The 23,285-nt window shown below is 40.4% G+C and overlaps 1 pseudogene; it reads left to right on the plus strand.

Annotated features, from left to right (window-relative positions):
• The window catches only part of LOC129531751 (NADH dehydrogenase [ubiquinone] 1 alpha subcomplex subunit 8-like), a 58,823-nt pseudogene that overhangs the window by 302 nt on the left and 35,236 nt on the right, over positions 1-23,285 (plus strand).

Below are 23,285 nucleotides of genomic sequence, written 5' to 3' on the forward strand. Positions count from 1 at the left end.
TCCGCAGCTTTGGGAGTCGCCTCCCCTCTCTACCCCACCCTGTCGCATCCTGCAGTGGCTCTAGAATCCTCCCCCTTTCGCCCTCCACAGCGACCTGTTTCTCCTTCCGTGAATAATAGTGATACATTTTATTAAGCACCAACCAGTCATTTTCCTTAGCTTATGTCGCTTAATCCTCAAACTTGCATGCGAGGTGAGTATACAACCCTAGGGGCTCACAGTCGAGGGGGACGGTCACCTACCTTAAAGTGGTATCACCGGTGCCGAGTGCATAGAGTGGGGTGACGAAGCCGCGGGAAAATGAGACAATATTGGAGCGTGCATCTACTCACAGCCTTGGGAAGGTGTTTGGTAACAGGACCCATTTAAAGCATTCTGTTATTCAAGAGATATCATTTGAGTAATTAACGTGTACACGTAACGCTGGAAGAGATGTACTTCGTGCTTTCATGGACTTTACAATCCAGTAGGGAGACAGACACATAAAGAGGCAGTCACAGTACAATGTAGTTAGTGCTGTGAGAAGTGAAGTAGAAACATACCCTACTAATTATAGCTAACATGATCAAGTCCTTTCTAGATACCAGGCAGGATGCTAATTACTTTCCATGCATTAATTCATTGAATCCTCCCAGCAACACTATAAGGTAGGATATATATATATATATATATATATATATATATATATACACACACACACACCATATATATATATACACACCATATATATATATACACCATATATATATACACACCATATATATATATATACACACCATATATATATATACACCATATATATATATATACACCATATATATATATACACCATATATATATATATATACACCATATATATATATATACTCACACACAATTGGTCATATATATATATATACACACACACACACACAATTGGTCGTAACGTTATAAATAAGGAATTAGTCCCCGAGAGTAGAAATGATTTGCCCAAGGTCACGGAGCTCGTAAGTAATAGAGCTGGAAGTGAACCCAGGTCTGATTTTAAAACCAGTGCTTTTCCACTATATTATGGGTGAAAACTCACAAGAATGAGACGGCCTAGCAGAACTTGTGTGTTTAGGGAGCCAAGTACAGTTTGATGTGACCCTAGTGGTGGTGGTGGGAAGCAGCAGGTGCTGAGCCTGGAGAGGCAACTCGGGCTGAGATAGGACTTGGAAGCAGCTTCTACAAGGCCAGACCAAACAGTTTGGACTTGATCCAGTAAGGGAGGTGGTGGGAAGAGGTGGAAGGTTTTAAGGCAGAGGAGTGTCATGGCCGGGCTGGATAGTAGAACAGGCTGTATTAAAGGAGAGGAAGGCCAAGACTAGAAATGATGTACCAGCAATGATATACCAGGCACCATGTTAAGTATTTTGTTTGTTTGTTTTGTTGTTTTTGAGAGTCTCGCTCTGTCGTCCAGGCTGGAGTGCAGTGGCGCGATATTGGCCCACTGCAACCTCCACCTCCCGGGTTCAAGCGATTCTGCTGCCTCAGCCTCCCGAGTAGCTGCGACTACAGGCGCTCATCACCACACCCGGCTAATATTTTGTATTTTTAGTAGAGACGGGGTTTCACCGTGTTAGCCAGGATGGTTTCGATCTCCTGACCTCGTAATCTGCCTGCCTCGGCCTCCCAAAGTGCTGGGATTACAGGCGTGAGCCACCGCGCCTGGCCATATGTTAAGTCTTCTACCTGCAATGCTTCATTTAATCTTAGATGCCTGTGAGAGTGGCAACTGTTATTTTCCTCAGAGGAAGAAATTATTAGCTATGTTCAGGGACTTTGTTATATTAAAGTGACATTTACTCTGAGGTGGCAGAGGGGAGCTGCCACGTGGCCCCCACTCTTTTGTTCCCCCCGGTGAACCACCCCCCTGCCCCCACCCCATGTAACTGGGTTAATCTTGAGTTGCTGTATTTCTTGTTGCAATTTTTATTAGGTTCAACAAACATCTGAAGTTCTACTTCATACAACTGATGTATCTGAAATACATTTGCCTTTACTCTTCACACAATTGAATGAACATACGAATAATTACATAAATAACTAAAATACAAGACAAGGTGTGATTAAATACTATGAAAGGGGGAAGATGTGGTTTAGGAAAAGATTTGAAGTTGTATCTAAATTCTAGGCCTACCTGCCGGTCACCTTGATTACTTGATTTTAGCATTTGCAGACACGGTTATTTGTAAGATGAGGTGATCCCAGCTATAAAATTCTCTGAAACTATAAAGGGAATAGAGAAAGCACTTTTTGGGCATAATGTAAGACATGACTAAATGGCATATGAAGAATGGCATTTATGGGCGGAGATGAAGAGAAGACCCCTCCCTCTAAGTGAGGGTAGGGTCCGAGCAAAAGTAAGGAGATAGGAAAATGCAGAGAGTCAAAAAGGAGTTCAGTGTTTTGAGAGAACAGTAAATAGTCAGTCCCTTTTTGAAATGTTGCGGGTGAGAAGGGTGGAAAGATAGTTTGGGTCCAGAAGCCTTTCGGTACCCGTTAAGAAGTTTAGGCTTTATTCTGCTGTTAAGGCTGAATGAGAGTTTGGTTGCTAATATAACAGCAGAGTAAAATAAGAATTGTCATTTAGGGAGATCACAGTAGCAGCTGTGTGAAGAATGGATTGAAGAAAGAAAAAGAAAAGCAGGGAGACTGGTCTCAGTGGCTCTGAAAATTATTGAGAAAGATGTTAATGATCCCAGTGTAATTGGTGCTTACAGAGACTGTGCTTACAGAGAACAAAGAACAAGTATATCTAGAATTGATCAGACTTAGCAATGGATTAGATATTGGAGGTAGGGAAGGTTGAAGAATCAAAGTCAGATTTGCAGCGTGGCAATAGTACTGGTGAAGCCAGAAAAAGAAGCCCGTTTGGAGAGCGAGTTAAATACATTTTGGACCTCATTGGCTTAGGAGTTATGACACATCCCCATTGAAAAAGCAGTCAGAAGCTTTGGACTGGAAAGTCCTTGGACACATTTGATAATTTTGAGTAAAAACAAAAATAGCTAATATTTATGGTGTGCTTTCGATGTGATAGGCACTGTTCTTATTATTTTTATATATATTAACTCATTTAATCTTCATAACAGTTCTATTAAGTACTATTCTCTGTTTTACATAAATTTAGGAAAACTTAAGGCATGGTATAAATAAAGTACTATAAAAAGAGGTACAGACGTAGTTTAAGGAGACAAGGACAGGACTAGAAGGTTGATTGGCTCTAGATGGTGACTTTGTCTCAGTTTCCACACCTGCAGACTGTGTAGCCCTGCTGTGCAGTGAGGCTGTTGTGAGAATAAATGAGAAGGGTGTTGAAATTCTGTGTTGTTTGAGACAAAGAGATCTGAATGAATTTGAGACGATATTCATGGTAAACAGCTGTGAAAGGATGTTGTTTCTGTTGGAATTCATCAGTCTCAGTGAAGAAGCAGGTGAGGGGATATGGTGACATCTCAGGCTCATCCACCTCAGTGATGGTGATATAATGGGAAGAAGCCTGGTTGGAGGTCACAATCACTGTGTTCTAGTTCTGGGGTTGCCACTGACTCACTGTGTTGTCTCTAGCACATCCCTCTTTTTCATTAATTATGAAACAGACTCAATGTCTTCCTTTATTTTCCTGTGACAGGGATGGTGTTTTATATGCTCAGCAACATGTGTATACCTTCATTTTGATAAGATTTCCACATTTGTAGGGAAATAAATAATGTGTCAGGCTTTTTGGGCCGTATAGTTTTGGGCCTTTGAATAATTGAATCAGCCAGTTAAAGCTCTTTTAAGGCATATGACAAGTAAATATAACTAACTTAATTATTAAAATATATTAAGCTTTTAGAAAAGTTTGAGTGTTAGTTTTTATTCTCCTAGCTGTTTATAGGTAATAAAACAAGCAAATGTGTGCCAGTTTACCTAAATAAATTCTTTTATTTTCAAAAACTTTAATACAAAAACTTTACAGATTTTAAACATAAATTTATTAGAGTCATCATGGCAGATTTCACTTATGTCATAACTTTATCTTTGATAATTATAACAGTTGCACTATTAATAGACATAGTCATAACTTTATTCTCCTTTCTGTAGTGTATAGATTAATTACTCTTGTCATCTTTCCTTGCCTTTTATTAATAACCTAGCTGCATAAAGTGCATAAAAAATAAAATTACAGCTGGGCGTGGTGGCCCACGCCTATAATCCCAGCACTTTGGGAGGCTGAGGTGGGAGGATCATCTGAGGTCGGGAGTTTGAGACCAGCCTGACCAACATGGAGGAACCCCGTCTCTACCAAAAATACAAAATTTGCCGGGTGTGGTGGTGCATGCCTGTAATCCCAGCTACTCAGGAAGGCTGAGGCAGGAGAATCACTTGAACCCGGGAGGTGGAGGTTGCGGTGAGCCGAGATTGCGCCACTGCCCTCCAGCCTGGACAAGAGCGAAACTTGGTCTCAAAAAAATAATAAAATAAAATTACAGACTGTTCTCACACAACAACTTTTAATTTTACAAATCAAATTCAGTAGTGTATTAAAGCATAATACATTGTGACAGACTAGATTTTATTCTAGAAATACATTGGATCAGTTTTACAAAATCTGTTAATGCTCTATGTTACATTTATAAATTAATGAAAACAAAGCCTAAAAATTTTAGTCTTTTCTGGTATAGAAAACAACAGTAAAGCAAAACTAATTAGAATTAGAAAGAAGCTTTCTTAACAAGGAATATCCAAACAACTATATTCCAGATACCAACAGCAAATATTATACCAAACTTGCTTTTAATTTTAGAAAAAGGGAAGGTTGTCTGCTGTCATTGCTCTTCATCTGTATTGTCCTGAAGGGGTTGGTTAAAGCAATAAAATAGGAAATGAGAATAAGAAGAAAAAAATAAAGTAGCAGAAGGGAAAGAGACAGTTTTTATTTGTAAATGGCAGTTTTTCTGTTAATCTTCTTGAGTTTTGTGTCAGAACTAACAAGAGTTCAGTAAGATGGCTGGAGAGAAAATACAGTATACAAGCAAGCAGTAAACTGTTTGAAAGTCTAATAGAAAAACTATCCTATTTAGATAGTATCAAAAGTGCTAAAATACTGAGGAATAAACAAGAAATGTTCAAGGTCCCTATAATGAAGGAAACTAGTTTTAACCAAAGGACAAGAATGACTTGACTATGAATAAATGGAGAGAAATACTGTGTTGTGGATGAGAAGGTGTGATTGATGTATTCATATCTGTTTTCTAATTATTGTATCCCCATTTTCTAGCAAAGAGTGGGTGCTCAACAGCTACTTGTGCTAGACACTATTTTGGGTGCTTGGTGTGTACCGTATTCAACATTATATTTAATTACCATAGCTTAATATAGGGAGAATTGATATCTTTACAGTAGTGGATCTCTGTTGAAAACAAAATCCCTTCCCTCTGGGAGCTTATGTTCTAGTCACACACAGACCACTCAGGGGCTCTTAAAATTATTGAGAAAGATGTTAATGACCCCAGTGTAATTGGTGCTTAATACAGAAACAGTGCTTACAGAGAGGAAAGAACAAGTATGTCTAGAATTGATCAGACTTAGCACATGAATGCTAAGACCAGACCACATGAGTGACCACTGATGATAGCTTATATAAGATGATTAGAGAGAGGCTCTCTGAGGATGTGAAGTTTGAGCAGGCACCCAGTATTATAAAAAGTGCCCATTGTTCCCTAATTTAACATATAACTAAATTTAATACTATTTGAATGCAAATTATTGGGGGAAGGTGTTCATCTGAAAGAATAGCCAAAAAAGTTTTGAAAAGGAAGAATGAGGAGGATGGTTCTCCCAGATAACAAAATGTTATCTTCAGTGACAGTAATTAAAACATTGTGGTATTGGTATAAGAAAAGGTAGTACAGAAAAGGGACCACAGGTCTCTTGCTTAAGCAGCTGTTTGTAGGCCCTGGACAGTTTGCAGTTCTCTCTGAGCTGGCTATATCTACACTGTGTATCTTCTCAAGAAAATATCACTAAAATACTATTGAGCGAAACTGGTGGGCATAGTTAAAGGGATGGCAACCTTGGATATGCTCTGATTTTTAAAAAATTTGTAGATTTTAGTACTTTATTATTAGTTATTACTAGATGGACTAGATGGACTATTACTAGATGGACTAGATGCTCTTTGTGATCTCTTCCAGCCTCATCTTCTGTGACTCCGTAGTCCTCTGGGAGTTTTATTTATCCTTTAATTTAATTTAATTTAATTTAATTTTTTTTTTTTTGAGACAGAGTCTTGCTCTGTCACCCCGGCTGGAGTGCAGTAGCGTGATCTTGGCTCACTGCAACCTCTGCCTCCTGGGTTCAAGCAATTCTCATGCCTCAACCTCCCTAGTAGCTGGGATTACAGGTGTGCACCACCACGCCCAGATACATCTCTAGTATCTTTACTAGAGACAAGCTTTCACCATGTTGGCCAGGCTGTTCTTGAGCTCCTGGCCTCAAGTGATCTGCCTGCTTTGGCCTCCCAAAGTGCTGGGATTACCTGTATGAGCCACTGTGCCCAGCCTTATATATCTATTAATTTTATTCCAGCAGCAGAAACTCAGCAAAGCTCTCCAGAGTTGGTTCCTCTCCCTGCATCCCAGAAGACTTCATCCTTCTCTACACCCCTTTTCTCTCTACCATAAATAAAGATTCTATTAGGGGTGCCATTTCTTCTGCTCTAAAATGGGAATATTAATCTCTTCATGAGACTATTGTAAAAGTGAAGAAAATAATATATGTGAAAGAGCTTCGTGTTCTCTAAATCACCATAGATTTTAAAGAATCGCTGGGCGAGGTGGCTTATGCCTGTAATCCCAGCTACTTGGGAGGCTGAGGCAGCAGAATCGCTTGAGCCTGGGAGGCCGAAGTTGCAGTAAGCCGAGATCGCGCCACTGCACTCCAGCCTGGGGGATGGGAGTGAAACCCTGCCTCAAAAAAAAAAAAAAAAAATTATTATTATGACAGTGTTTAATTTTCTTGGTAAAGTCAGAACAGTGCTACTTTTGTGTTCTCTATTCTGACCCGCATGAGGTAAAGCTGAGAAAGTGGTATTCTGGTTCACAGTCTGTGGCCTTTGTCCCATCTTTCCTTTCCTAGGTGAAAATTAGTTCTGCTGTGCTTAAAGCTGCGGCCCATCACTATGGAGCTCAATGTGATAAGCCCAACAAGGAGTTTATGCTCTGCCGCTGGGAAGAGAAAGATCCGAGGTGGTGTTTAGAGGAAGGCAAACTGGTCAACAAGTGTGCTTTGGACTTCTTTAGGTAAAAATCTTTGGTATCAGTGCCTACTTGGTTGAAGCATAAAGGTTTAAATGAATAAGTGAACAGCCAGCTAATAATCTGGATTTTATTAGGAAGTACATAGGCTTTGAAATCAGACCAAGGTAAAACATTCAAAGGATGATAATTATTTTTGGTTTTGTTTTTATTATCTGGCAAGTTCTTTTATCTCCATGAATCTCAGTTTCCAAATTGTAAAATAATACCTATCTAGGTTTGCTAAGCAAGTGACTGGTGACCATTTTTGCTACAGCAAGGGGAAAGTCTTTTTGCTGTGAAAAATTTGAAAAGGCACGTAAAACAACCTATCACAGTCCTTTTTAAGCAGGCATTCACTAGGTTTTGTCATTACTACAGAACACAGGTATGATGGAAAGAAAACTGTATTCGGAGTTAGGTTTTAGGTAGGTCATTGTGCTTGATACTTAAGTAAAAAAAAACTAAACAGTGTAATTGTAGGAAAATGTTTTAACAAGCATATTAGCACTCTATTTAAAAGGAGAGAGAGTGAACTCAAAGGAAATTGGCTCTTGTAACTCTGAAGTCCAGAAATAGGCCTGGCATCAGGCAGGGCTGGATTCAAGGGCTTAAATAATTTCACAACTACTTGATGTCTTTTTGCCTCTCCTCTTTTCACAATCTCTTAGTCCTGGTTTTCTCTGTTGACCTCATTTCAGAAAGACTCTCACCTTGCTGTACCAAAAATGGCCACCAGCCACTCGAGTTGCTGTTCTGTTGATACTTGCTTAGCAAACCTAGACAAAGTGTGCCCTTTATCCAGAAGTGAGCAGAAGCTCCTGAACTGAGTCTAATTGTCCTGGCTGGCAGACTTCGTATACGTATCATTGCATCACTTGTGCTTCAGGAGATAAAAAGCTCTAATTGGTCAGGCCTGAGATGGGGAGTGGACTTAGCTTCATCCAAACCACATTGCTGAGAGACAGGGAGGGGTTGTTCCCAAAGGAAAATTAGAAGGATGTTACAGAAGAATGGGGAATGACTGCTGGCTAGGCAGAAACCACCGATGTCCACTACAATGAAGTTAGAGAAAAAAAATAGATACCTTAGCACAGTAGCTGCTTTCCTCCTTTCTTGCATCTGCTGTCTCTGTCCCTATGCAAAGATATTTTTGTGGTTATAATCATAGTATGTATACATTGAGAAATTCATTTTTCACTTGATATTATTGGAAACATTCTTCGAAGTTGCTATATAGTCTTCATGATCATCTTTTTTTTTTTTTTTTTTTTTTTTTTTTGAGACGGAGTCTCACTCTGTTGCCCAGGCTGGAGTGCAATGGTGTGATCTTGGCTCACTGCAACCTCTGCCTCCTGGCTTCAAGTGAGTCACATGTCTCAGCCTCCTGAATAGCTGGGTCTACAGGCCTGCGCCACTACGCCTGGCTAATTTTTTTGTATTTTTGGTAGAGATGGGGTTTCAGCATGTTGGCCAGGCTGGTCTTGAACTCCTGACCTCAAGTGATCAGCTCTCCTTGGCCTCCCAAAGTGCTGGGATTGCAGGTGTGAGCCACCGCACCTGGCCATGATCATCATTCTTAATGGTTATATATTATTCCATCAGTGGATAAACCAACCATAACGTACCTGACCAATTCCTGTTATTGAACATCATTGTTGATTTCAGTTTTTGATTATTTTGGATAAATCTGCAGTGATTACCTTTGCGTATAGATCATTTTCATCAGTTAATAATTCCTTGGCATAAATTTCCTAACAGTGAGTTTTCTCTATAAAGGGCTTTGAACATCATTATGGCTCTTGAACTGTATCGCTTTTTTTTTTTTTTTTTTGAGGTGGGGTGTCGCTCTGTTGCCCAGGCTGGAGTGCAGTAGCACGATCTTGGCTTACTGCAAGCTCCGCCTCCCGGCTTCACACCATTCTCCTGCCTCAGCCTCCCGAGTAGCTGGGACTATAGGCACCCAGTACCACACCTAGCTAATTTTTTGTATTTTTAGTAGAGACGGGGTTTCACGATGGTCTCAATCTCCTGATCTTGTGATCCATCTGCCTTGGCCTCCCAAAGTGCTGGGATTACAAGCGTGAGCCACCGTGCCCAGCAATGCTTTTGTTTTTTAAATGTTGGATCAATTTATGCTGTCCTCAGCGCTGGATTCTGGTATGCATAGTATTTAAATATTTGGGAGGTGCAAATATTTAATTTGCAGTATTTGGGAGGTGCAAATGTTTCAATTTGCATTGATTTGATTGCCAGCGAGATTGAGTGTGTGTGTGTGTTTATTTAAACAATTTTTCTTTTTTTTTTTTGAGACAGAGTCTCACTCTGTCACCCAGGCTGTAGTGCTGTGGTGTGATCTTTGTTCGCTGCAACCTCTGCCTCCTGGGTTCAAGCGATTCTCGTGCCTCAGCCACCTGAGTAGCTGGGATTACGGGTGTGTGCCACCTGCCTGGCTAATTTTTGTATTTTTAGTAGAGATGGGGTTTCGCCATGTTGGCCAGGCTGGTCTTGAACTCCTGGCCTCAAGTGATCCACCCACCTTGGCCTCCCAAGGTGCTGGGATTACAGGCATGAGCCACAGCATCCAGACTAAACAATTTTTATTTTCTAAGAGAACTTTTGCAAAGCATTTTTTCCATGGCCCAGTGGTAGTACATTTTAAGGAATGTTTGGATTTCACAAATTCCCAAGGTGCCTAACTGCCTCCATAGAGGAATTTCTCACTGCTGAAGTTGCTGGTTTTAGGCATTAGTAGATTATTGTTAGGTATGGGTAACAGGGTCCAGAACAGGGATCCGTGCTACTAGAGTAGTGGCTTGCAGCCCGTCTGCTGCTGCTGCGTTTTGGAGGAATATAAAACTCCCATTGGAAATGGTTGCTTTCTACCAAAGTGATTCTTGAGTAGAAGTTATGTGGGTGCAGGTTATGCTTAGTATACCTGGAAGGGAAACCTAAGAAGCTGGTGACATTGGTGGACCTCTAGGAGAGCAACTGAGTGGCTTATTGGGCAGGGTGGAAAGCAGATTTTTCACTGTATACTTCCTTAAGCCATCTCTGAGATCCTTCCTTCCTGATCCATGTTAAACAAGATTCATGTGAGAGTGTGGCTAGATTTCTGGAGTATGACAGGTAAGCACTTAAATAATAAAATTATTATTTCATTGGGAGAAAGAGGTGTTCTGAATTTCACTGCCTCAAGTATGGCTTTTACATAAAATGATGGTATTTTATTCTTGCTTGAACATGCATACTAGCAGGGTTGAATGATAAGATAAGGAGGATTTTGCAAAAAACTGAAACTTATTCTTTTTATACACAGAAGTTAAATTTTCTCTAGCCATTTTTGATGGCCACAGAATGAATTATATGCTAGCCTGCTTCTTAACAGAGAATACCAAATATAATATAACTTTGTTCTTGATAGCAAGGATTAATATCTATTTTTGTTCAATGCGTAAATAAAATGAGGACCTTGAGCTTTTGAGGAGTGGAGTACAGTTTGTCTTTATACTGAATGATCCCAGGATCTTCTGCTTGTTAGTTTGTGTATTTGCTTTTTATAATTCTGTCTCTTCCTTTGCCGTTGTCTGTCGCGTTTGACTTCTATCAGCATGTCCATGATTTAATTATGCCTCCTTCTCTTCTAAATTTGCTAAGCTGATACCCTTAGAGGAATTGGATCTGAAGAAAAGAATAAATAGGCCCCAAGTAAGGAGTTCCCCTCTGAGTAAGATAGGCGTGCATTAGGCTACGCTCTTTTCTTCTTACTATATAAAGAAATTAGGTTTTCTACCTCAGAAATCTTTTTTGTTTACTAACTTGTTCTCAAATTGAGGATCCTGAAGTTGTCTTGTAAGTGAGGCAAGAATATGTACTCACATACCTTTCAAAAAGCAAGGCTATGTATTTGAGATCTGTACCTATTTTTTTCTCACTTTTCTGTTTTTCATTGTTTTGCAAAGAGATGCCCCTAACCCAGCTTTCTTTTCCAGGCAGATAAAACGTCACTGTGCAGAGCCTTTTACAGAATATTGGACTTGCATTGATTGTACTGGCCAGCAGTTATTTCATCACTGACGCAAACAGCAGGCAAAGTTTGACGAGTGTGTGCTGGACAAACTGGGCTGGGTGCGGCCTGACCTGGGAGAACTGTCAAAGGTAAAAAGGCTTCTGCTGGAGGTCTCACTTTCTGACTCGGGTGGGATAAAGGCAGGAGGTGGTCAGCAAAGGGTCTCTGTAAATACAGATATGATGTAAGAACTTACCAGATTTACCAAGCATATTAATTAGGCAGTGATTATACACAATCCAGAAAGGAATTTTTAAAAATAGAAATATTTCTGGCTGGGCGTGGTGGCTCACGCCTGTAATCCCATCACTTTGGGAGGCTGAGGTGGGCAAATCATGAGGTCAGGAAATCGAGACCATCCTGGCTAACATGGTAAAACCCCGTCTCTACTAAAAATACAAAAAATTAGCCGGGCGTGGTGGTGGGCGCCTGTAGTCCCAGCTACTTGGGAGGCTGAGGCAGGAGAATGGTGTGAACCCGGGAGGTGGAGCTTGCAGTGAATGGAGATTGTGCCACTACCTCCACTCCAACCTGGGCAACAGAGCGAGACTCCGTCTCAAAAAAAAAAAAAAAATTTCTTTAGGCCTTCTAGCATGTGCAGATTTGTTTTTAGTTAATTAGCTAATTAAAGAACAGAAGGGAGTAGAGAAAGATAAAGTATTAGTGAAACACTGTCAGTTGAAAACATTGTGGAGGTTATTGTGGAATTCACTGGGGAAATAGGATCAGGCTTATGCCATATTTTTCAGAACATATCTAAGATTTTTTTTTTAAAACTACATTCTTGTAGTTTTAAAAGTGTTTCTGTTTCTCCTATATTTCCTATCTTAGTTGTGACACCACCGTCTGTTGAAACATCAGAGCTAGAAACCTGAATTCTTCATTCCCTACTGATTCCATGCAGTCATTACTTCCTTTAGATTAGCATCTTCTGGAATTTTTTTTTTTTTAATCCTCTCATTGTTCCTGCTGCTGTTATCTTATTCTTGGACAGGAGTTCTTAACCTGGGGTACATGAATTTCTGGGAGAGGAGGGTGGATCAATGTGGGCTTTAGATGAAATTGAAGAATTGAGGATTAAATTACACCTCCACAAGAAGAGTGATCTGTGTGGAAAACAAATCTTACGTCACTGTGTTTTTAAAAACTGTACGGGGACTCTGCATTGCTGGTGAGATAAAGCATCTTCTCCATAATATGGCATGCAGGCCCTTTATGATCTGACCCATCCCTGCTTCTTCAGCCTCAGCTCCCTCCGTTCCCTGTGGGGCAGCACAGGTAGCAAGGCATGGAGGAAAAAACTCAGGTCTCACTCTCTCTCCTAGGCTGGAATGCAGTGGTGCAATCACAGCTCACTGCAGCCTTGACTTCCTGGGCACAGGTGATTCTCCCACCTCAGCCTCCCAAGTAGCTGGGACTACAGGCGCAGGCCACCATGCCCAACTAATTTTTGTATTTTAGTAGAGACAGGATTTTGCTGTATTACCCAGTCTGGTCTTGAGATCCTGAGCTCAAGCAGTCCTCCCACCTTAGCCTCCCAGTGTGATGGGATTACAGGTCACCATACCTGGTCTAGTTCCCTTCTCTTTGTGTATAGCATCTGTGAATGGTTGGATTATAAGCTTGGTGTCATAAGTAATAACTTAGCAATTTTTTTGTCTTTTATATCTGGCTTGATTATTTTCAGATACTTTCTGATGTACTGAACATATTATTTTAAATAGTTGATAATTCTAGGTTGGAAAGTGGTAGAACTTATACATGTAACAAATAAAACTACCTTTTCTCATTTCTGACTTATGAAAGAAGAAATAACAAGTCATGCTAGTAAGAAAGCATATTTATTCTTGAATCTTTGTATTAACATTTTTTAAAACTCTGTGAGATAAAAAAAAAATTCTCTTAACTCTTTTCAAAAGTGTATTTCTCGATCAGGTGCCATGGCTCACACCTGCAATTCTAGCACTTTGGGAGGCTGAGGCAGGAGGATCGCTTGAGCTCATGAGTTCAGGACTAGCCTGGGCAACATTTTTTTTGTTTTTCTTTTTGAAGTGGAGTCTCACTCTGTCACACAGGCTGGAGTATAGTGCCACGATCTCTGCTCACTGCAACCTCTGCCTTCCGGGTTCAAGCAATTCTCCTGCCTCAGCCTCTTGAGTAGCTGGGATTACAGGCACCCGCCACCATGGCCAGCTAAATTTTGTATTTTTAGTAGAGATGGGGTTTCACCATGTTGCCTGGGCTGGTCTTGAACTCTGACCTCAAGTGATCCACCTGCCTCAGCCTCCCAGAGTGCGGGGATTACAGGCATGAGCCACTGTGCCCAGCCAATTTCATAAATGTCTTTAATTCCTTAAAGGAGCTGCAAATACCAGGGAACCACTAGTGGATCATTAGGAACCATCTGTACTTATGACAGGGCGGTGGGATAACTTTCAAAAGCAAACAAACAAAACTAGTAGACTTGAAGACTTAGGTTCCAGCTTTAGCTCTGACATTAGTGTGTATCTTATCTTAGGCATGCCAGCCTCCCTGGTCTTCATCTGTGCACTAGAGATAATAATGCCTCATAAGGTGGTTATAATAATAATTGTGTGATTGTATACACAAAAGCTCTGTTCCCAATAAAAGGTTTATGAATTTATACATCTAGGAAGATGAATCTGGTCATTTTACATGAGGTGACTTAAGAGTTCAGAGCAGTGGCTTAATACAACCAAAGTTTATTTCTTGCGCATGGGTTCAATGGGCGCTGGTGGGGTTGGGGAGCAGGGGTCTCTCATCATCTTGGTTATTGAGATCGTGGTCTCCCATTGTGACACCTGCTTTCATGAGTCACTGAGGGAGGGGAAGAGCATGTGGTGGTGAATTTGCACTGGTTTTTAAAACGTCTACCCAGAAGTGATGCATCCCTTCGGCTCACATTTGATTCGCTGAAGCAAGTTACAGGGCCATGGCTAACCTCAGAGGGATGGGGGATGTGCAATCCCACCGTGAGGGTGTAAAGAGGAGAATCAGGCTATTTGGTAAACTGTGCTAATTACCACCATGATATCACATGTAGAGATACAAATATATGCTGTATATAAATATAAATATACACATATTTTATTTTTTCTTTCTAGAGAGGGTCTTGCTCTGTCACCCAGGCTGGAGTGTAGTGGCGCAATCTCGGCTCACTGCAACCTCCACCTCCTGGGCTCAAACCATCCTCCCACCTCAGCAACCCTTGCCCCCCAGGAGCTGGGACTACAGGTGCACACCATGCCCAGCTAATTTTTAATATTTTTTTGTAGAGACAGCATTGTGCTATGTTGCCCAAGCTAGTCTCCTGGGCTCAAGTGATTCTCCTGCATCGGCCTCCCAAAGTGCTGAGATTACAGATGTGAGCCACTGTACCCAGCAGATATTTCATTTTTTAAAATGCTGCAGTTATACCATATAGATAGTGTTTGGCAACTGCTGTTTTAGCAGTACCTCATATACATCTTTCTCTGTTAGTATATATAGATTCATTTCATTTTAACAACCTAATAGTCCATTTTATATACCACAATTTATTGACAGTTGTTGTTTCTACGTGTTTTCTTTGCTATTACAAAGAGTGGTGCAATTAACATCACCCTTCAGACTCTTTTTTTTTTTTTTTTTTTTTTTTTGAGACAGAGTCTCACTCTGTCACCCAGGCTGGAGTGCAATGGCACTATGTTGGCTCACTGCATCCTCCACCTCCCAGGTTCAAGCAATTCTCGTGCCTCAGCTTCCAGAGTAGCTGGGATTACAGGTGTGTGCCACTATGTCTAGCTAAGTTTTGTATTTTCAGTAGAGATGGGGTTTCACCATGTTGGCTAAGCTGGTCTTGAACTCCTGACCTCAAGTGATCTGCCCCCTCTTGGCCTCCCGAAGTTTTGGGATTACAGGCATGAGCCACTGCACCTGGCCTTTTCAGACATTTTAAGTGTGTATTTGTGCAAATACTTCTGTAGAATAAATTCCTAGGAATTGTTGGATGAAAGGGCATATGTGCTTTATATTTTGATTGTTACTATCAAATTGCCCTCAGCAGGGTTTGAGACTGCCTGTTTTTGCATATCTGCTCCAATACTATATACTATTCATCTTGTGTATCTTTGCCAGACTGACAGGTAAAAATGTGTTCTTTTAATTTACATTTCTCTGATTGTCAACAAGGTTAAACTTTTTGCATAAGTTAATTTGTCATTTGTCTTGCTTCATCTGTGAAATGACTGAATCTATTTTTTGTTCATTTTATCTTTTGGGTTGTTTTGTGTATGTTTTTTCTTATTGGTTTGTAAATATTATGGTTACTTTTTATCTCATATTCATTGTAAATATTTCCCCGTTGGTTATTTAAATGTCTACCAAATATTCATTTGCCTTGCATGATCCACATTACAATTAAAAAATTTCTTCTTCTCATTCACTAAAAACAGTCCTTAATTACTTTTGACTTGTTAGCTCAAGAAGGCAGAAGAAACACATAATTCTGCCTTCAGGTGCTATGAAATACCTAGTGAATTAAGAGATTGTGTGGAGAGGCTTAGAGTTTTCCATATCCATGGAACTGGATATTTTATATGAAACTTTCACATAGATTTATCTAACATGACTTTGACTTTGTGCAGTAAGTATGGTAGATTTCATTATTTCTGTTGTACAGATGTCCCTGCATCTATAGATTTGGGTTTGAATCCCCACCAGGTATTAGTTCTGTCACATGGGGCGTCATGGTACTTAGGAGGTTATTCCATGTTAATCATACATGTAACATGTATGGCAAAGTCAGTACGCAATCAGTGTTTGTTCTCTTTCAACTCTTCCACTCTTCAGAGGTGTTAAGAGACACACAGCTTAGATCTAGAGGCTGGCTCTCCTGGCTTGTAGGCCAGGTCTTTTTCTGGTGGACTGTATTGCTCCTCTGAAGAGAGCGTGAGTTCCTGGCCCCTTTAGAAATAAGAACATCAGAGTTAGTGTTTACATAAGTCCTTCAGTGCAGGACTGGGCTTTGAGCCTGGATGTTGGTTTTATTTAAAAAGCACATTTCTCACTTATATAAATAATCCTTGTACATTGCTTAAAAATTTGGAAAAAATATTTTTAAAACATTTATAGTCCTACCATTGAGATGGAATGACTGCTTTCACGTTCGAGCATTTCTTTCCAGTATTTCTTCTGGGCATATATTTTTTTTGTTTTACAAATCTGATACGATTTTATTGTATCATTAACATTAAAGCCCACATTATAATTTAAACATTTTTCCTTGCTATACAACTTTTTGTTAATGTCATTTTAATTGCTGCAAAATATTTCATTCAGTGGGTTGTATTTCATTATTTATTTTCCTGGTATTAAATGTTTAGATTGAACCCTCTATTAAAAATTCCCACATGAATAAGTTGTCTACCAGCTTTCCAAAGCCCATACCTGTCAAAGAAGTCGGATTCACCATAATAGAAACAAAGTGCCTCTTTTGTTTTTGTTTTGAGTGGTAGAGAAGCAAACACATTTGGGAACTTTTCTGTGTTAGGGAGTTTTTATAGGTTATTTTATTAATTCTTGCAAATCCTTTGAGGTGCAGTTATTATTCCTGTTTTCCAAACAAAGAAGGGGATGGGTTCACAAAGGTTGAGTGACTTGCCCAAGGTATGCAGAACTAGGATTTGAACTCAAGTCTTGATGTCATTATGATATGGGCTGGCTTTGTGTCCCTACCCAAATCTCATCTTGAATTGTAATCCCCATAATCCCTATGTGTCAAGGGAGAGACCAGGTGAAGGTAATTGAATCATGGGGGAAGTTTCTCCCATGCTGTTCTCATGATAGTGAGTGAGTTCTCATGAGATCTGATGGTTTTATAAGGGTCTCTTCCCCTTTTGCTTGGTACTTCTCCTTCCTGCCGCCTTATGAAGAAGGTGCCTTGCTTCCCCTTCTGTCATGATTTTAAGTTTCCTGAGGCCTCCCTAGCCATGCTGAACTGGGAGTCAAACCTTCTTCCTTTGTAAATTACCCAGTCTGGGGCAGTTCTTGATAACAGTAGGAAAACGGACCATACTACTCTGGACTTAATTAGGGGATTCAGCAGAACATTCCCGGATATCAAATAAGTTTTACTGATTGTGTAGACATTTGCTGATTTGCAGTGCTTCTGAGAGATTCTGTGGCCTCTCTAAGCTTAGTGGAGAAAGGGAGTCATGTCTGTTATGGCCCCAAACTTGGTTTTTAGCATGCTTAGTCCTAAAGTCATGGATCCAGCAATTCTCAGGTGACTAGTCCTGTCTTCATGGTCAGCTCTGCTGGTTTCCATCTTTCCATGGTCTCCACCCCTTAGTTCTAAGGCAAGATTGCTGTCTGCATGACCCTGGACTCTGGCTCAGTGATTTCTTTTTTGTCCTTCCCTTTTGTCTCCCACTCCACCCCCTGCACCTTTGATTAAACTTCTCTTGTGTCTTCTCTCTCTTAGTAAAGGGAAATCATTTAAAGCACTTTTTAAATTGGATGACATTATTATTACTAAGATGACCTATAAACCCTACAACCCTACCACCACCACCACCACCAACAACAACAACACTCTGCTCCCCAGTCCACCAGCCTTTGAGCTGGTGTCACTTCAGTCTGTAGTCTGCTATCATTTTTGGAACATGCATTCAGTTCTTACAGCTTCCAGGAAATCTATTACCTAAGAACAAAATTAGCACATTAACGCTCCCCCTCCTTCTACTCCACCCCCATTTAAGAACGTCCTACCCAGAGAACCAAACTGTAATTCAATCCACTCTACACTGGGAAGGGCCTGTTTTTCTGCAGTATAGCTTAGAATCAGTACTTTGTGGCTGTGAATGTCTCTTTTTAAGATTTAATATGTCTTTATTAACTGCTGATTGCATATTAGTACAGTCCCTCTCTTGCTGGGCTATAAATTCACTCTAGTTTTATTATTCATTGACAAACATTTGTTAATGACCTGATAGAGTCAGGCCACCCCCTCCATTATCTCACCTATTCCTCAGAATAAGTCTGTGATGGAGGTAATCATTAGCCCCATGTGCAGTTTGGGAAAATGCAGCTCAGAGAGGTTCATTAATTTATCTATGTTTGTCTAGTAGTGGTAGGTCTGGGATTTGAACCCGGGTTGTTTGGATTCTAAATCCATAACCTCTCCCAGCTGAAAGCCAAGGCTTGTAGTTTCTTATTATCTTGCTGCTTCCGTGAGTCTACTCAAGTCCTTAATTAGTGATGACTGGAAATTAGTAGTGTTACTGAGCCTCCTGGTGTGGGAATCAGTTTTGTTTTGACAGAAGTCACATAACCTATACTAAGGAGACATTACTTAATCCAGAATGAGAGACTGTAAAAACCCATAGGAAACCTGGAAGAAAGGAGGGGCAGCATTTTTATTTGACTGGCTGGCTGATGGACCTCTAGAGGTTTTTATTTTTTACCCATTCCTTTTCTTCTTGCAAGGCTAAATTACTTTGAGGAACTCTACCCAGTTCTTAAAATTGGCCAGGAGATTGCAGTTAAGTAAACGATTGTTTTGGGTTTTAGGTTTCCTGAAGCCATAACTTGGCATCTCCCAAACTTGTCTGATCCTAAGAATCACCTGGGGCATTTGTTAAAATGTGATTTCCCAGTAGGGATGGGACCTAGGGACTATTTATTTTTTTTTAAACAAGCCCCTTTACGTGATTCTTCTGATCAACTAGTTTGGGAGACACTGAGCGTCACCACTGGGAATTTGGTCCCCTTTGTGGACCATCCTCTTTAGAATTGAAGCACCAAGGCTCACATTGTCTTACAGTGGAGGGAACATGAATTTTGGAGTCAGAAAGCACAGGTCTGAGAACCCCAACCTGCCTCTTATAAATTGGGTTAATCTTGGACACATGACTGAGTGTTCTAATCTGAAGACCTCTGTGTGCCATTTCCTCTGCCTAGAAAGAAAAAATTGTTCTCCTTTCTCTCCCCACCTCTTCCCTCCTCCTTTGTCTTCTTACTCTTCAGCTTTCAGGAAAGCATTCCTTGATTCCTCCCAAGCTGGGTCACTCGTAATTATTTTTGTCATGAGTTCTTGTGTCTATCATCCCCCACTAGATTCTAAGCTCAACAAAAGCAGAAACCATGGCTCTAATGTTTATTATTGCACACCCAACACCTAGCACAGTGCAGTGTGAATGACTCAGAGTCTAATTTGTTTCATCTGTAAAATGGATAAACGCTATTGATCAACAGGCGTATAGGGAGATTAAAATACTGAGCATGAGAGCAACCAATATACCATAGGCATCTAATAAATGTTAGTTTTTGCCTTCTTTTGAGGAACTCATTTATGATTATTGTGCTGAATAGAATGGATTATAACCAAGGCTTTGAGAGTCTTTGCTTGACCCGCTATCCTAAAAAGTTTCCAGTATTTTTAACATTTTAGAATTTAGCCTTCTTTTCCTCCCCTCCCCCTAAGTCAAAAGAAAGTTTTTCACTGTCTTTTAACTTTGTTCTGGTGACCCATTTTGAGGTCTTTAATAATTTTACTTGATTTCCTGTGGATAGCATATCTTTAAGATTTCTTTATTCAGTTTGGTGCTGAGAAGGAAAATGATATAATTGTAGATTAAACTTAATATTTTAAAAAGATTATGAATGGCAGAATGGATTTGAAAGATAGCTTTATGGAATCTCTTTTCCTGGAATTCTTTAGAAGAGAATAAGAACATTGATGTGTGAAGAGTCTCTCTAATCCATTATGAAATCCAGGCTGATATTAAGTGAACTAAGTTCAGAATTTTATTGTTTCCTAACACTTAGGAATACCTTTCAGATATATGACTGCCTTTGAAATTTAAAGGGTATGAGAAAGACTTGCTGTTAATAGGCTCTTCCTTCCATACATTGGCAAAAGGAGGCCGCCCCATTGCTAGGGTGACCAGCTGTCCTGGTTTGCCCAGGACTGAGGGGGTTCCTAAGACACTGGACTTCAGTTTTAAAACCTGGACAGTCCTGGGCAAACTGGGATGAATTGGTTGGCCATCCTGTTCTTGGAGAAAGAATTGGAGCAACAGTGAATTAAGCATTAGCATGCTTTCCTGTTGTTTTAAGAAAAAAACAGGAACTGTAAGAAGTTAAAATTGCCTTTAAGAAATTCTGTGAAAGTTTTTGAAAATAAATTTTGCTTTTAAAGCCACTAAACGAAATACAGGTGATCTTAAATAAATGTAATGGTTTTTGCACCATTTTTGAACTCAATAATAGTGATTTCAAAATAAATAGTATTGTATTTTAAAATGCAATCTTATTTTTTCTGTACCTGAATGGCTACAGCTAGTGACCTGTTTTCTAGCATTAATATAATTTTCACTGATATGTTTTGAATAGTTCATGTTTGAAGTATTTTCTTCCAGTTAAAAATCAACAATAGATCTGATGTTATCATATATGGATCTTCAAATAGGTCGATTTTGAAGTAAGGGTCTTAACTCACCTAAATTTTATATTATTTAAATCTCACAAGGTAAAATGTAAAATTATTTTAATATGCACTTATGCCTATTTTGTTCCCCAAAAGTATGTAAAATGGCTTTCAAAAAGACACACATTGTTATAAGTTTTTGGTTTCTTGACATTCAGGTAAAAAAAATTCGGGCAAAGGAGCAATTAAGATGATATAATAAGATAAACTCAGGCCAGGTGCGGTGGCCCAAGCTTGTAATCCCAGCACTTTGGGAGGTCAAGATGGGAGGATCTCTTGAGCCCAGGAGTTCAAAACCAGCCTGGGCAAGATAGCAGGGTCCTGTCTCTACAAAAAATAAGCAAAATTAGCCAGGCGTGGTGGCATGCACCTGTAGTCCCAGCTATGGCGGAGGCTGAGGTGGGAGGATTGCTTGAGCCTGGGAGGTCAAGGCTATGGCGAACAGTAATTGTGCCACTGCACTCCAGCATGGCTAATAGAGTGAGACTCCATCTCTTAAAAAAATCTGGGGAAAGTTAATATCTAGAAATGCATAATATATCATGCCTGTAATCCCAGCACTTTGGGAGGCCGAGGAAGGTGGATCACCTGTGGTCAGGAGTTTGAGACCAGCCTGGCCAAGATGGTGAAACCCCATCTCTACTAAAAATACAAAAATTAGCCAGGCATGGTGGTGGGTGCCTGTAAACCCAGCTACTTGGGAGGCTGAGGCAGGAGAATTGCTTGAACCCGGGAAATGGAGCTTGCAGTGAGCCAGGATCATGCCACTGCACTCCAGCCTGGGCAACAGAGCAAGACTCCATCTCAAAAAAAAAAAAAAAAAAGCATAATATAAAGATCTTGCACAGTTCTTATAACGGGATACAGATTTGGTTTGGAGCTCTCTGGTTACCAAGGAAAAACAGAAATGTACCAAGTCGTAAGTCATATCTATCAGATCAAATAGAAGATGTTGAAGAGAAGCTTGGCTTTTCCTAGCACTGAGGCTGGGAGAAACTCCCCCAGAGGGCTTCATAAAAGAGCCCCTGTGTGATGTGGTGAATAGCATCCTCCAACAGCCTCCTCTGATCAGTGCAGCGTCACGGTTTTGTAAGAGATCGAGCCCCTCAGTGCACTCTGAGGTATAATAACAAAGTGCCCATGAGATTGGCTACTATATTTAATACAGCGGGATGTGCCCAGGGTGTGCCCCCATGGGGCTGTGCCTCAGACTCCCCTGGTGAGTATTTTAACATTCAGATTCCTAGTTCCCTGACAGGATTACCTGACAGAGAACCACCTATTTAGAATTTTCAAAAGAAATTCAAAGACGAAACCCAAATGTCTAATAGACACTTGAAAAAGATAATTCAGCTGGGCGCAGTGGCTCACACCTGTAATCCCAGCACTTTGGGAGGCCAAGGTGGGTGGATCACGAGGTCAGGAGTTCAAGATCAGCCTGGCCAATGTGGTGAAACCCCATCTCTACTAAAAATACAAAAATTAGCAGGACGTGGTGGTGGGTGTCTATAGTCCCAGCTACTCATGAGGCTGAGGCAAGAGAATCGCTTGAACCCAGGAGGCAGAGGTTGCAGTGAGCCAAGATTGCATCACTGCACTCCAGCCTGGGCGACGGAGTGAGACTCCATCTCAAAAAAAGAAAACAAAAAAAGGAAGAAAAACATTTTGTCTTACTAGTCTAATCATGAAATGCAAGTTAAAATAACAATGAGCTACCATTTCACATCCATCAAATTGGCAAAAATATTTAGCAATATTTAGTGGTGTTAAAAATGTATCTACTCTTCAACCCCAAAAATTCCACTTCTAGAGAAATTCTTGTCCATGTGCTCAGTGAGATACAATAAAGATGCTTATTACAGTGTTCTGTGTAATGGAAAAATTGGAAAGCACTGAAATTCCATCACTAGTGGGATGCATACATCAATTTATGTATAGGGGTTGAATTGTGCCCCCCCCAAAAAGATATGTCCAAGCCCTAACCAGTATCTGTGAATATGACCTTATTTGGAAATAGTCTTTGCAGATGTAATTAAAGATCTTGGGATGAGATGATCCTGGTTTTAGGGTGCGTCCTAAATCCAATGACAAGTGTCTTTATAAGAGACAGAAAAGGAGAAGACAGACATATGGAGAGGGGGGCCATGTGTGAAGACGGTGGCAGGGATTGGAGTGATGTGTGAACAAGGCAAGTGATGCCAAGGGCTGCTGGCATCCAACAGAAGCCAGGAAGAGGCATGGAATGGATTCTCCCTCGGATTCTTCAGAGGAAATCAACCCTGCTGACATCTTGATCCTGGATGTCGGGTCTGCAGAGCTGTGAGAGAATAAATTTCTGTTTTAAGCCACCAAGTTCATGGTAATTTGTTATGGCAGCCTTAGGAAACTAATACACTGATCTTCTCCCATACCCCAGGAATAC

This window comes from Gorilla gorilla, chromosome 12 (genome assembly GCF_029281585.2).
Source record: "Gorilla gorilla gorilla isolate KB3781 chromosome 12, NHGRI_mGorGor1-v2.1_pri, whole genome shotgun sequence".
In the NCBI taxonomy this organism is placed as follows: Eukaryota; Metazoa; Chordata; class Mammalia; order Primates; family Hominidae; genus Gorilla; species Gorilla gorilla.